This window comes from Stegostoma tigrinum, unplaced genomic scaffold (assembly GCF_030684315.1).
Source record: "Stegostoma tigrinum isolate sSteTig4 unplaced genomic scaffold, sSteTig4.hap1 scaffold_88, whole genome shotgun sequence".
NCBI lineage: Eukaryota > Metazoa > Chordata > Chondrichthyes > Orectolobiformes > Stegostomatidae > Stegostoma > Stegostoma tigrinum.
The window spans coordinates 1,317,491-1,332,263 of NW_026728813.1; positions in this window are offsets into that span (position 1 = coordinate 1,317,491).

Genomic DNA, 14,773 nt, shown 5'->3' on the forward strand with positions numbered 1-14,773 from the left:
TCAGTCACTACATCGGATTTCAGTCAGTCACTCCCTCCCATTTCAGTCAGTCACTCCCTCCCATTTCAGTCACTCCCTCCTATTTCAGTCAGTCTCTGCATCCCATTTCACTCAGTCACTGCATCCCATTTCATGGAGACAGTGAATCCTATTCAACTGCGACAGTGAATCCATTTCCATCAGTCACCGCACCCTATTCCCCACAGTCACGGCATCACATTACCCTCAGTCACTGCATCACATTACACTCAGTCACTGCATCCCATTTCCCTCAGTCACTGCAACCCATTTCCCACAGTCACTGCATCTCCTTTCCCTCAGTCACTGCATCCCATTTCACTCAGTCACTGTATCCCGTTTCTCACTGACGCTGCATTCAATTTCCGTCAGGTACTGGAACCCATTTCCTCAGTCACCGCCTCCCATTTTCCACATTCACTGCATCTCCTTTCCCACATTCACTGCATCTCCTTTCCCTCACTCACCGCATCGCGTTTCGCTCAGGCACTGCATCGCATTTCCCTCAGTCACTGCATCCTAATTTCCCTCAGTCACTGCGTCCCATTTCACTCAGTCAGTGCGTCCCATTTCACTCAGTCACTGCGTCCCATTTCACTCAGTCACTGCGTCCCATTTCACTCAGTCACGGCATCCCATTTCACTCAGTCACTGCCTGCAATTTCCTCAGTCACTGCCTCCCACTTCACTCAGTCACTGCCTCCCATCTCACTCAGTCACTCACTCCCATTTCACTCAGTCACTCCCTCCCATTTCACGCACTCACTGCATCCCATAGTCACTGCATCTCCTTTCCTCAGTCACTGCATCCTATGTCACTCAGTCACTGCATCTCATTTCCCTCAGTCACTGCATCCCCATTTCACTCAGCCACTGCATCTCCTTTCCCTCAGTCACTGCATCCCAATTCACTCAGCCACTGCATCCCATTTCACTCAGCCACTGCATCCCATTTCACTCAGCCACTGCATCCCATTACCCCAGTCACTGCATCTCATTTCCCTCAGTCACTGCATCTCATTTCCCTCAGTCACTGCATCTCATTTCCCTCAGTCACCGCATCGCATTTCGCTCAGGCACTGCATCGCATTTCCCTCAGTCACTGCATCCCATTTCTCTCAGTCACTCCCTCCCATTTCACTCAGTCACTGCATCCCATTTAACAGAGACAGTGAATCCTGTGACTGATGGAAATGGATTCACTGTCTCACTTGGTATCCAAGTGAGACTGTGAATCCATTTCCATCAGTCACCGCACCCTATTCCCCACAGTCACGGCATCACATTTCACTCAGTCACTGCGTCCCATTTAACTGAGACAGTGTATCTCATTGAACTGAGACGGTGCATCCCATTACCCTCAGTCACTGTATCTCTTTTCCCTCAGTCACTGCATCACATTTTCCTCAGTCACTGCATCCCATTTCACTTTGCCACTGCATCCCAGTTCACTCAACCACTGCATCCCATGACCCTCACTCACTGCTTCCCACTTCCCTCAGTCACTGCTTCCCAGTTCACTCAGTCACTGCTTCCCATTTCACTCAGTCACTGCGTCCCATTTCACTCAGTCACTGCGTCCCATTTCACCGAGTCACTGCCTCCCACTTCACACAGTCACTGCCTGCCACTTCACACAGCCACTGCCACCCATTTCACTCAGTCACTGCTTCCCATTTCACTCAGTCACTGCGTCCCATTTCACTCAGTCACTGCGTCCCAATTTCACCGAGTCACTGCCTCCCACTTCACACAGTCACTGCCTGCCACTTCACACAGTCACTGCCACCCATTTCACTCAGTCACTGCCTCCCACTTCACTCAGTCACTGCATCTCCTTTTTCCATTAACTGCATCGCATTTCACTCAGTCACTGCATTACATTACCCTCAGTCACTGCATCACAATTCAATCAGTCACTGCCTCCCATTTCACTCAGTCACTCCCTCCCATTCCAGTCAGTCAGTCACTCCCTCCCATTTCAGTCAGTCACTCCCTCCCATTTTCCTCAGTCACTGCATCCAATTTCCCACATACACTGCATGTCCTTTCCCTCAGTCACTGCAGCCCATTTAACGAAGACAGTGAACACTATTCAGCTAAGACAGGGCATCCGTTTCCGTCAGTCACCGCACCCTATTCCCCACAGTCACCGCATTCCATTTCCCTCGGTCACTGCTTCCCATTTCACTCACTCACTGCATCCCATTACCGTCCATCACTGCATCCCATTTCACTCAGTGACTGCGTCCCATTTCACTCAGCCACTGCCTCCCATTTCACTCAGTCACTGCCTGCCAGTTCACTCAGTCACTGCATCCCATTTCACTCAGTCACTGCCTCCCACTTCACTCAGTCACTGCCTCCCACTTCACTCAATCACTGCCTCCCACTTCACTCAGTCACTGCCTCCCATTTCCCTCAGTCACTGCAACACATTTCCCACAGTCACTGAAAACGATTTCCCACAGTCACTGCAATCGATTTCCCACAGTCACTGCAATCGATTTCCCACAGTCACTGCAATCGATTTCCCACAGTCCCTGCATCTCCTTTCCCTCAGTCACAGCATCCCATTTCACTCAGTCAGAGAATCCCATTTCACTCAGTCACTGCATCCCATTTAACTGAGACAGTGAAACTCATTGAACTGAGACGGTGCATCCCATTACCCTCAGTCACAGCATTCCATTTCCCACAGTCACTGCATCTCCTTTCCCTCAGTCACTGCATCTCATTTTCCTCAGTCACCGCATCTCATTTCCCTCAGTCACCGCATCCCCATTTCACTCAGTCATTGCATCCCCATTTCAGTCAGTCACTGCATCCCATTTCCCTCAGTCACTGCATCCCATTTAACGGAGACAGTGAGTACTATTCAGCTGAGACAGTGCATCCGTTTCCGTCAGTCACCGCACCCTATTCCCCACAGTCACCACATTCCATTTCCCTCAGTCACCGCATCCCATTTCACTCAGTCACTTGATCCCATTTCCCTCAATCACTGCATCCCATTGCCCTCAGTCACTGCATCCCATTTCACTCAGCCACTGCGTCCCATTTCACTCAGCCACTGCGTCCCATTTCCCCCAGTCACTACGTCCCATTTCTCTCAGTCACTGCGTCCCATTTCCCTCAGTCACTGCGTCCCATTTCTCTCAGTCACTACATCCCATTTCCCTCAGCCACCGCATCCCATTTCACTCAGTCACCGCATCCCATTACACTCAGTCACTGCATCCCATTACACTCAGTCACTACATCCCATTACACTCAGTCAATTCGTCCCATTTCACTCAGTCACTGCGTCCCATTTCACTCAGTCACTGCACCCCATTTCACTCAGTCACTGCACCCCATTTCACTCGGTCACTGCATCCCATTTCACTCGGTCACTGCATCCCATTTCACTTGGTCACTGACTCCCATTTCACTCAGACACTCCATCCCATTTCACTCAGACACTCCATCCCATTTCACTAAGACACTCCATCCCATTTCACTCAGACACTCCATCCCATTTCAGTCAGTCTCTCCATCCCATTTCATTCAGCCACTGCATCCCATTTCACTCAGCCACTGCATCCCATTTCAATCAGTCAGTGCATCCCATTACCCCAGTCACTGCATCCCATTACCCCAGTCACTGCATCCCATTTCACTCAGTCACTGCACCCCAAGCCCGCTCGGGCACTGCATCCCTATTAACTCAGTCACTCCTTCCCAGTACCTCAGTCACTGCATCCATTGTCCCACAGTAACTGCATCCCATGTCCCTCAGTCACTGCATCCCATGTCCCTCAGTCACTGCATCCCATGTCCCTCAGTCAATGCATCCCATGTCCCTCAGTCACTGCATCTCATTTCACACAGTCACTGCATCCCATTTCACTCAGTCACAGCCTCCCACTTCACTCAGTCACTGACTCCCACTTCACTCAGTCACTGACTCCCAATTCACTCAGTCACTGACTCCCAATTCACTCAGTCACTGCCTCCCAATTCACTCAGTCACTGCCTCCCAATTCACTCAATCACTGCCTCCCAATTCACTCAGTCACTGCCTCCCAATTCACTCAGTCACTCCGTCCCATTTCAGTCAGTCACTACCTCCCATTTCAGTCAGTCACTGCATCCTATTTCCCTCGGTCACTGCGTCCCATTTCAGTCAGTCAGTGCGTTCCATTTCCCCCAGTCACTGCGTCCCATTTCTCTCAGTCACTACATCCCATTTCCCTCAGTCACTGCGTCCCATTTCTCTCAGTCACTGCGTCCCATTTCCCTCAGTCACTGCGTCCCATTTCCCTCAGTCACTGCGTCCCATTTCACTCAGTCACTGCGTCCCATTTCACTCAGTCACTGCGTCACATTTCACTCAGTCACTGACTCCCAATTCACTCAGTCACTGACTCCCAATTCACTCAGTCACTGACTCCCAATTCACTCAGTCACTGCCTCCCAATTCACTCAGTCACTGCCTCCCAATTCACTCAGTCACTCCGTCCCATTTCAGTCAGTGACGACCTTCCATTTTAGTAAGTCACTGCGTCCCATTTCAATCAGTCACTGCGTTCCATTTCAGTCAGTCAGTGCGTTCCATTTCCCCCAGTCACTGTGTCGCATTTCAGTCAGTCACTGCGTCCCATTTCAGTCAGTCAGAGCGTCCCATTTCCCTCAGTCACTGCGTCCCATTTCTCTCAGTCACTGCGTCCCATTTCCCTCAGTCACTGCGTCCCATTTCTCTCAGTCACTGCGTCCCATTTCACTCAGTCACTTGATCCCATTTCCCTCAATCACTGCATCCCATTGCCCTCAGTCACTGCATCCCATTTCACTCAGCCACTGCGTCCCATTTCCCCCAGTCACTACATCCCATTACACTCAGTCAATTCGTCCCATTTCACTCAGTCACTGCGTCCCATTTCACTCAGTCACTGCACCCCATTTCACTCAGTCACTGCACCCCATTTCACTCGGTCACTGCATCCCATTTCACTCGGTCACTGCATCCCATTTCACTTGGTCACTGACTCCCATTTCACTCAGACACTCCATCCCATTTCACTCAGACACTCCATCCCATTTCACTCAGACACTCCATCCCATTTCAGTCAGTCTCTCCATCCCACTTCATTCAGCCACTGCATCCCATTTCACTCAGCCACTGCATCCCATTTCAATCAGTCAGTGCATCCCATTACCCCAGTCACTGCATCCCATTACCCCAGTCACTGCATCCCATTTAACTGAGACAGTGAAACTCATTGAACTGAGACGGTGCATCCCATTACCCTCAGTCACAGCATTCCATTTCCCACAGTCACTGCATCTCCTTTCCCTCAGTCACTGCATCTCATTTTCCTCAGTCACCGCATCTCATTTCCCTCAGTCACCGCATCCCCATTTCACTCAGTCATTGCATCCCCATTTCAGTCAGTCACTGCATCCCATTTCCCTCAGTCACTGCATCCCATTTAACGGAGACAGTGAGTACTATTCAGCTGAGACAGTGCATCCGTTTCCGTCAGTCACCGCACCCTATTCCCCACAGTCACCACATTCCATTTCCCTCAGTCACCGCATCCCATTTCACTCAGTCACTTGATCCCATTTCCCTCAATCACTGCATCCCATTGCCCTCAGTCACTGCATCCCATTTCACTCAGCCACTGCGTCCCATTTCACTCAGCCACTGCGTCCCATTTCCCCCAGTCACTGCGTCCCATTTCTCTCAGTCACTGCGTCCCATTTCCCTCAGTCACTGCGTCCCATTTCTCTCAGTCACTACATCCCATTTCCCTCAGCCACCGCATCCCATTTCACTCAGTCACCGCATCCCATTACACTCAGTCACTGCATCCCATTACACTCAGTCACTACATCCCATTACACTCAGTCAATTCGTCCCATTTCACTCAGTCACTGCACCCCATTTCACTCAGTCACTGCACCCCATTTCACTCGGTCACTGCATCCCATTTCACTCGGTCACTGCATCCCATTTCACTTGGTCACTGACTCCCATTTCACTCAGACACTCCATCCCATTTCACTCAGACACTCCATCCCATTTCACTAAGACACTCCATCCCATTTCACTCAGACACTCCATCCCATTTCAGTCAGTCTCTCCATCCCATTTCATTCAGCCACTGCATCCCATTTCACTCAGCCACTGCATCCCATTTCAATCAGTCAGTGCATCCCATTACCCCAGTCACTGCATCCCATTACCCCAGTCACTGCATCCCATTTCACTCAGTCACTGCACCCCAAGCCCGCTCGGGCACTGCATCCCTATTAACTCAGTCACTCCTTCCCAGTACCTCAGTCACTGCATCCATTGTCCCACAGTAACTGCATCCCATGTCCCTCAGTCACTGCATCCCATGTCCCTCAGTCACTGCATCCCATGTCCCTCAGTCAATGCATCCCATGTCCCTCAGTCACTGCATCTCATTTCACACAGTCACTGCATCCCATTTCACTCAGTCACAGCCTCCCACTTCACTCAGTCACTGACTCCCACTTCACTCAGTCACTGACTCCCAATTCACTCAGTCACTGCCTCCCAATTCACTCAATCACTGCCTCCCAATTCACTCAGTCACTCCGTCCCATTTCAGTCAGTCACTGCATCCTATTTCCCTCGGTCACTGCGTCCCATTTCAGTCAGTCAGTGCGTTCCATTTCCCCCAGTCACTGCGTCCCATTTCTCTCAGTCACTACATCCCATTTCCCTCAGTCACTGCATCCCATTTCACTCAGTCACAGCCTCCCACTTCACTCAGTCACTGACTCCCACTTCACTCAGTCACTGACTCCCACTTCACTCAGTCACTGACTCCCAATTCACTCAGTCACTGACTCCCAATTCACTCAGTCACTGCCTCCCAATTCACTCAATCACTGCCTCCCAATTCACTCAATCACTGCCTCCCAATTCACTCAGTCACTCCGTCCCATTTCAGTCAGTCACTGCATCCTATTTCCCTCGGTCACTGCGTCCCATTTCAGTCAGTCAGTGCGTTCCATTTCCCCCAGTCACTGCGTCCCATTTCTCTCAGTCACTACATCCCATTTCCCTCAGTCACTGCGTCCCATTTCTCTCAGTCACTGCGTCCCATTTCCCTCAGTCACTGCGTCCCATTTCCCTCAGTCACTGCGTCCCATTTCCCTCAGTCACTGCGTCCCATTTCACTCAGTCACTGCGTCACATTTCACTCAGTCACTGACTCCCAATTCACTCAGTCACTGGCTCCCAATTCACTCAGTCACTGGCTCCCAATTCACTCAGTCACTGCCTCCCAATTCACTCAGTCACTCCATCCCATTTCAGTCAGTGACGACCTTCCATTTTAGTAAGTCACTGCGTCCCATTTCAATCAGTCACTGCGTTCCATTTCAGTCAGTCAGTGCATTCCATTTCCCCCAGTCACTGTGTCGCATTTCAGTCAGTCACTGCGTCCCATTTCAGTCAGTCAGTGCGTCCCATTTCCCTCAGTCACTGCGTCCCATTTCTCTCAGTCACTGCGTCCCATTTCCCTCAGTCACTGCGTCCCATTTCTCTCAGTCACTGCGTCCCATTTCACTCAGTCACTTGATCCCATTTCCCTCAATCACTGCATCCCATTGCCCTCAGTCACTGCATCCCATTTCACTCAGCCACTGCGTCCCATTTCCCCCAGTCACTGCATCCCATTACACTCAGTCACTACATCCCATTACACTCAGTCAATTCGTCCCATTTCACTCAGTCACTGCGTCCCATTTCACTCAGTCACTGCACCCCATTTCACTCAGTCACTGCACCCCATTTCACTCAGTCACTGCACCCCATTTCACTCAGTCACTGCACCCCATTTCACTCGGTCACTGCATCCCATTTCACTCGGTCACTGACTCCCATTTCACTTGGTCACTGACTCCCATTTCACTCAGACACTCCATCCCATTTCACTCAGACACTCCATCCCATTTCACTAAGACACTCCATCCCATTTCACTCAGACACTCCATCCCATTTCAGTCAGTCTCTCCATCCCATTTCATTCAGCCACTGCATCCCATTTCACTCAGCCACTGCATCCCATTTCAATCAGTCAGTGCATCCCATTACTCCAGTCACTGCATCCCATTACCCCAGTCACTGCATCCCATTTAACTGAGACAGTGAAACTCATTGAACTGAGACGGTGCATCCCATTACCCTCAGTCACAGCATTCCATTTCCCACAGTCACTGCATCTCCTTTCCCTCAGTCACTGCATCTCATTTTCCTCAGTCACCGCATCTCATTTCCCTCAGTCACCGCATCTCATTTCCCTCAGTCACCGCATCCCCATTTCACTCAGTCATTGCATCCCCATTTCAGTCAGTCACTGCATCCCATTTCCCTCAGTCACTGCATCCCATTTAACGGAGACAGTGAGTACTATTCAGCTGAGACAGTGCATCCGTTTCCGTCAGTCACCGCACCCTATTCCCCACAGTCACCACATTCCATTTCCCTCAGTCACCGCATCCCATTTTACTCAGTCACTTGATCCCATTGCCCTCAATCACTGCATCCCATTGCCCTCAGTCACTGCATCCCATTTCACTCAGCCACTGCGTCCCATTTCACTCAGCCACTGCGTCCCATTTCCCCCAGTCACTGCGTCCCATTTCCCCCAGTCACTGCGTCCCATTTCCCTCAGTCACTGCGTCCCATTTCCCTCAGTCACTGCGTCCCATTTCTCTCAGTCACTACATCCCATTTCCCTCAGCCACCGCATCCCATTTCACTCAGTCACCGCATCCCATTACACTCAGTCACTGCATCCCATTACACTCAGTCACTACATCCCATTACACTCAGTCAATTCGTCCCATTTCACTCAGTCACTGCGTCCCATTTCACTCAGTCACTGCACCCCATTTCACTCAGTCACTGCACCCCATTTCACTCGGTCACTGCATCCCATTTCACTCGGTCACTGCATCCCATTTCACTCGGTCACTGCATCCCATTTCACTTGGTCACTGACTCCCATTTCACTCAGACACTCCATCCCATTTCACTCAGACACTCCATCCCATTTCACTCAGACACTCCATCCCATTTCAGTCAGTCTCTCCATCCCATTTCATTCAGCCACTGCATCCCATTTCACTCAGCCACTGCATCCCATTTCAATCAGTCAGTGCATCCCATTACCCCAGTCACTGCATCCCATTACCCCAGTCACTGCATCCCATTTCACTCAGTCACTGCACCCCAAGCCCGCTCGGGCACTGCATCCCTATTAACTCAGTCACTCCTTCCCAGTACCTCAGTCACTGCATCCATTGTCCCACAGTAACTGCATCCCATGTCCCTCAGTCACTGCATCCCATGTCCCTCAGTCACTGCATCCCATGTCCCTCAGTCACTGCATCCCATGTCCCTAAGTCAATGCATCCCATGTCCCTCAGTCACTGCATCTCATTTCACACAGTCACTGCATCCCATTTCACTCAGTCACAGCCTCCCACTTCACTCAGTCACTGACTCCCACTTCACTCAGTCACTGACTCCCACTTCACTCAGTCACTGCCTCCCAATTCACTCAGTCACTGCCTCCCAATTCACTCAGTCACTGCCTCCCAATTCACTCAGTCACTCCGTCCCATTTCAGTCAGTCACTACCTCCCATTTCAGTCAGTCACTGCATCCTATTTCCCTCGGTCACTGCGTCCCATTTCAGTCAGTCAGTGCGTTCCATTTCCCCCAGTCACTGCGTCCCATTTCTCTCAGTGACTACATCCCATTTCCCTCAGTCACTGCGTCCCATTTCTCTCAGTCACTGCGTCCCATTTCCCTCAGTCACTGCGTCCCATTTCCCTCAGTCACTGCGTCCCATTTCACTCAGTCACTGCACCCCATTTCACTCAGTCACTGCACCCCATTTCACTCGGTCACTGCATCCCATTTCACTCGGTCACTGCATCCCATTTCACTTGGTCACTGACTCCCATTTCACTCAGACACTCCATCCCATTTCACTCAGACACTCCATCCCATTTCAGTCAGTCTCTCCATCCCATTTCATTCAGCCACTGCATCCCATTTCACTCAGCCACTGCATCCCATTTCAATCAGTCAGTGCATCCCATTACCCCAGTCACTGCATCCCATTACCCCAGTCACTGCATCCCATTTCACTCAGTCACTGCACCCCAAGCCCGCTCGGGCACTGCATCCCTATTAACTCAGTCACTCCTTCCCAGTACCTCAGTCACTGCATCCATTGTCCCACAGTAACTGCATCCCATGTCCCTCAGTCACTGCATCCCATGTCCCTCACTCAATGCATCCCATGTCCCTCAGTCACTGCATCTCATTTCACACAGTCACTGCATCCCATTTCACTCAGTCACAGCCTCCCACTTCACTCAGTCACTGACTCCCACTTCACTCAGTCACTGACTCCCACTTCACTCAGTCACTGACTCCCACTTCACTCAGTCACTGACTCCCAATTCACTCAGTCACTGACTCCCAATTCACTCAGTCACTGCCTCCCAATTCACTCAGTCACTGCCTCCCAATTCACTCAATCACTGCCTCCCAATTCACTCAGTCACTCCGTCCCATTTCAGTCAGTCACTACCTCCCATTTCAGTCAGTCACTGCATCCTATTTCCCTCGGTCACTGCGTCCCATTTCAGTCAGTCAGTGCGTTCCATTTCCCCCAGTCACTGCGTCCCATTTCTCTCAGTCACTACATCCCATTTCCCTCAGTCACTGCGTCCCATTTCTCTCAGTCACTGCGTCCCATTTCCCTCAGTCACTGCGTCCCATTTCCCTCAGTCACTGCGTCCCATTTCCCTCAGTCACTGCGTCCCATTTCCCTCAGTCACTGCGTCCCATTTCACTCAGTCACTGCGTCACATTTCACTCAGTCACTGACTCCCAATTCACTCAGTCACTGACTCCCAATTCACTCAGTCACTGGCTCCCAATTCACTCAGTCACTGCCTCCCAATTCACTCAGTCACTCCGTCCCATTTCAGTCAGTGACGACCTTCCATTTTAGTAAGTCACTGCGTCCCATTTCAATCAGTCACTGCGTTCCATTTCAGTCAGTCAGTGCGTTCCATTTCCCCCAGTCACTGTGTCGCATTTCAGTCAGTCACTGCGTCCCATTTCAGTCAGTCAGTGCGTCCCATTTCCCTCAGTCACTGCGTCCCATTTCTCTCAGTCACTGCGTCCCATTTCCCTCAGTCACTGCGTCCCATTTCTCTCAGTCAGTGCATCCCATTTCACTCAGTCACGGCATCCCACTTCACTCAGTCACGGCATCCCACTTCACTCAGTCACGGCATCCCACTTCACTCAGTCACTGCCTCCCACTTCACTCAGTCACTGCCTCCCATTAACCTCAGTCACTGCCTCCCACTTCACTCAGTCACTGCCTCCCACTTCACTCAGTCACTGCCTCCCACTTCACTCAGCCACTGCGTCCCACTTCACTCAGCCACTGCGTCCCATTTCACTCAGCCACTGCGTCCCATTTCACTCAGCCACTGCGTCCCATTTCACTCAGCCACTGCTTCCATTTCACTCAACCACTGCGTCCCATTTCCTTCAGTCACAGCATCACATTTCACTCAGCCACTGCGTCCCATTTCACTCAGCCACTGCGTCCCGTTTCACTCAGCCACTGCGTCCCGTTTCACTCAGCCACTGCGTCCCATTTCACTCAGCCACTGCGTCCCATTTCCTTCAGTCACTGCATCCCATTTCACACAGTCACCACATCCCAGTTCACAAGATCACCGCATCCCAGTTCACACAGCCATTGCATCCCTTTTCCCACAGTCACTGCATCTCCTTTCCCTCAGCCACAGCATCCCATTTCACTCAGTCACTGCATCCCATTACCATCAGTCACTGCATCCCATTACCATCAGTCACTACATCCCATTACCATCAGTCACTACATCCCATTTCCCCCAGTCACTGCATCCCATTACCCTCAGTCACTGCATCCCATTACCATCAGTCACTACATCCCATTTCCCCCAGTCACTGCATCCCATTTCCCCCAGTCACTGCATCCCATTACACTCAGTCACTGCATCCCATTACACTCAGTCAATTCGTCCCATTTCACTCAGTCACTGCGTCCCATTTCACTCGGTCACTGCACCCCATTTCACTCGGTCACTGCACCCCATTTCACTCGGTCACTGCACCCCATTTCACTTGGTCACGGCATCCCACTTCACTCAGTCACGGCATCCCACTTCACTCAGTCACGGCATCCCACTTCACTCAGTCACTGCCTCCCACTTCACTCAGTCACTGCCTCCCATTAACCTCAGTCACTGCCTCCCACTTCACTCAGTCACTGCCTCCCACTTCACTCAGTCACTGCCTCCCACTTCACTCAGCCACTGCGTCCCACTTCACTCAGCCACTGCGTCCCATTTCACTCAGCCACTGCGTCCCATTTCACTCAGCCACTGCGTCCCATTTCACTCAGCCACTGCGTCCCATTTCACTCAGCCACTGCGTCCCATTTCACTCAACCACTGCGTCCCATTTCCTTCAGTCACAGCATCACATTTCACTCAGCCACTGCGTCCCATTTCACTCAGCCACTGCGTCCCATTTCACTCAGCCACTGCGTCCCATTTCACTCAGCCACTGCGTCCCATTTCCTTCAGTCACTGCATCCCATTTCACACAGTCACCACATCCCAGTTCACAAGATCACCGCATCCCAGTTCAGACAGCCATTGCATCCCTTTTCCCACAGTCACTGCATCTCCTTTCCCTCAGCCACAGCATCCCATTTCACTCAGTCACTTGATCCCATTACCATCAGTCACTACATCCCATTACCCTCAGTCACTGCATCCCATTACCATCAGTCACTACATCCCATTTCCCCCAGTCACTGCATCCCATTACACTCAGTCACTACATCCCATTACACTCAGTCAATTCGTCCCATTTCACTCAGTCACTGCGTCCCATTTCACTCAGTCACTGCACCCCATTTCACTCAGTCACTGCACCCCATTTCACTCGGTCACTGCATCCCATTTCACTCGGTCACTGCATCCCATTTCACTTGGTCACTGACTCCCATTTCACTCAGACACTCCATCCCATTTCACTCAGACACTCCATCCCATTTCACTAAGACACTCCATCCCATTTCACTCAGACACTCCATCCCATTTCAGTCAGTCTCTCCATCCCATTTCATTCGGCCACTGCATCCCATTTCACTCAGCCACTGCATCCCATTTCAATCAGTCAGTGCATCCCATTACCCCAGTCACTGCATCCCATTACCCCAGTCACTGCATCCCATTTAACTGAGACAGTGAAACTCATTGAACTGAGACGGTGCATCCTATTACCCTCAGTCACAGCATTCCATTTCCCACAGTCACTGCATCTCCTTTCCCTCAGTCACTGCATCTCATTTTCCTCAGTCACCGCATCTCATTTCCCTCAGTCACCGCATCCCCATTTCACTCAGTCATTGCATCCCCATTTCAGTCAGTCACTGCATCCCATTTCCCTCAGTCACTGCATCCCATTTAACGGAGACAGTGAGTACTATTCAGCTGAGACAGTGCATCCGTTTCCGTCAGTCACCGCACCCTATTCCCCACAGTCACCACATTCCATTTCCCTCAGTCACCGCATCCCATTTCACTCAGTCACTTGATCCCATTGCCCTCAATCACTGCATCCCATTGCCCTCAGTCACTGCATCCCATTTCACTCAGCCACTGCGTCCCATTTCACTCAGCCACTGCGTCCCATTTCCCCCAGTCACTGCGTCCCATTTCCCCCAGTCACTGCGTCCCATTTCCCTCAGTCACTGCGTCCCATTTCACTCAGTCACTGCGTCCCATTTCTCTCAGTCACTACATCCCATTTCCCTCAGCCACCGCATCCCATTTCACTCAGTCACCGCATCCCATTACACTCAGTCACCGCATCCCATTACACTCAGTCACTACATCCCATTACACTCAGTCAATTCGTCCCATTTCACTCAGTCACTGCGTCCCATTTCACTCAGTCACTGCACCCCATTTCACTCAGTCACTGCACCCCATTTCACTCGGTCACTGCATCCCATTTCACTTGGTCACTGACTCCCATTTCACTCAGACACTCCATCCCATTTCACTCAGACACTCCATCCCATTTCACTAAGACACTCCATCCCATTTCACTCAGACACTCCATCCCATTTCAGTCAGTCTCTCCATCCCATTTCATTCAGCCACTGCATCCCATTTCACTCAGCCACTGCATCCCATTTCAATCAGTCAGTGCATCCCATTACCCCAGTCACTGCATCCCATTACCCCAGTCACTGCATCCCATTTCACTCAGTCACTGCACCCCAAGCCCGCTCGGGCACTGCATCCCTATTAACTCAGTCACTCCTTCCCAGTACCTCAGTCACTGCATCCATTGTCCCACAGTAACTGCATCCCATGTCCCTCAGTCACTGCATCCCATGTCCCTCAGTCACTGCATCCCATGTCCCTCAGTCACTGCATCCCATGTCCCTCAGTCACTGCATCCCATGTCCCTCAGTCAATGCATCCCATGTCCCACAGTCACTGCATCTCATTTCACACAGTCACTGCATCCAATTTCACTCAGTCACAGCCTCCCACTTCACTCAGTCACTGACTCCCACTTCACTCAGTCACTGACTCCCACTTCACTCAGTCACTGCCTCCCAAT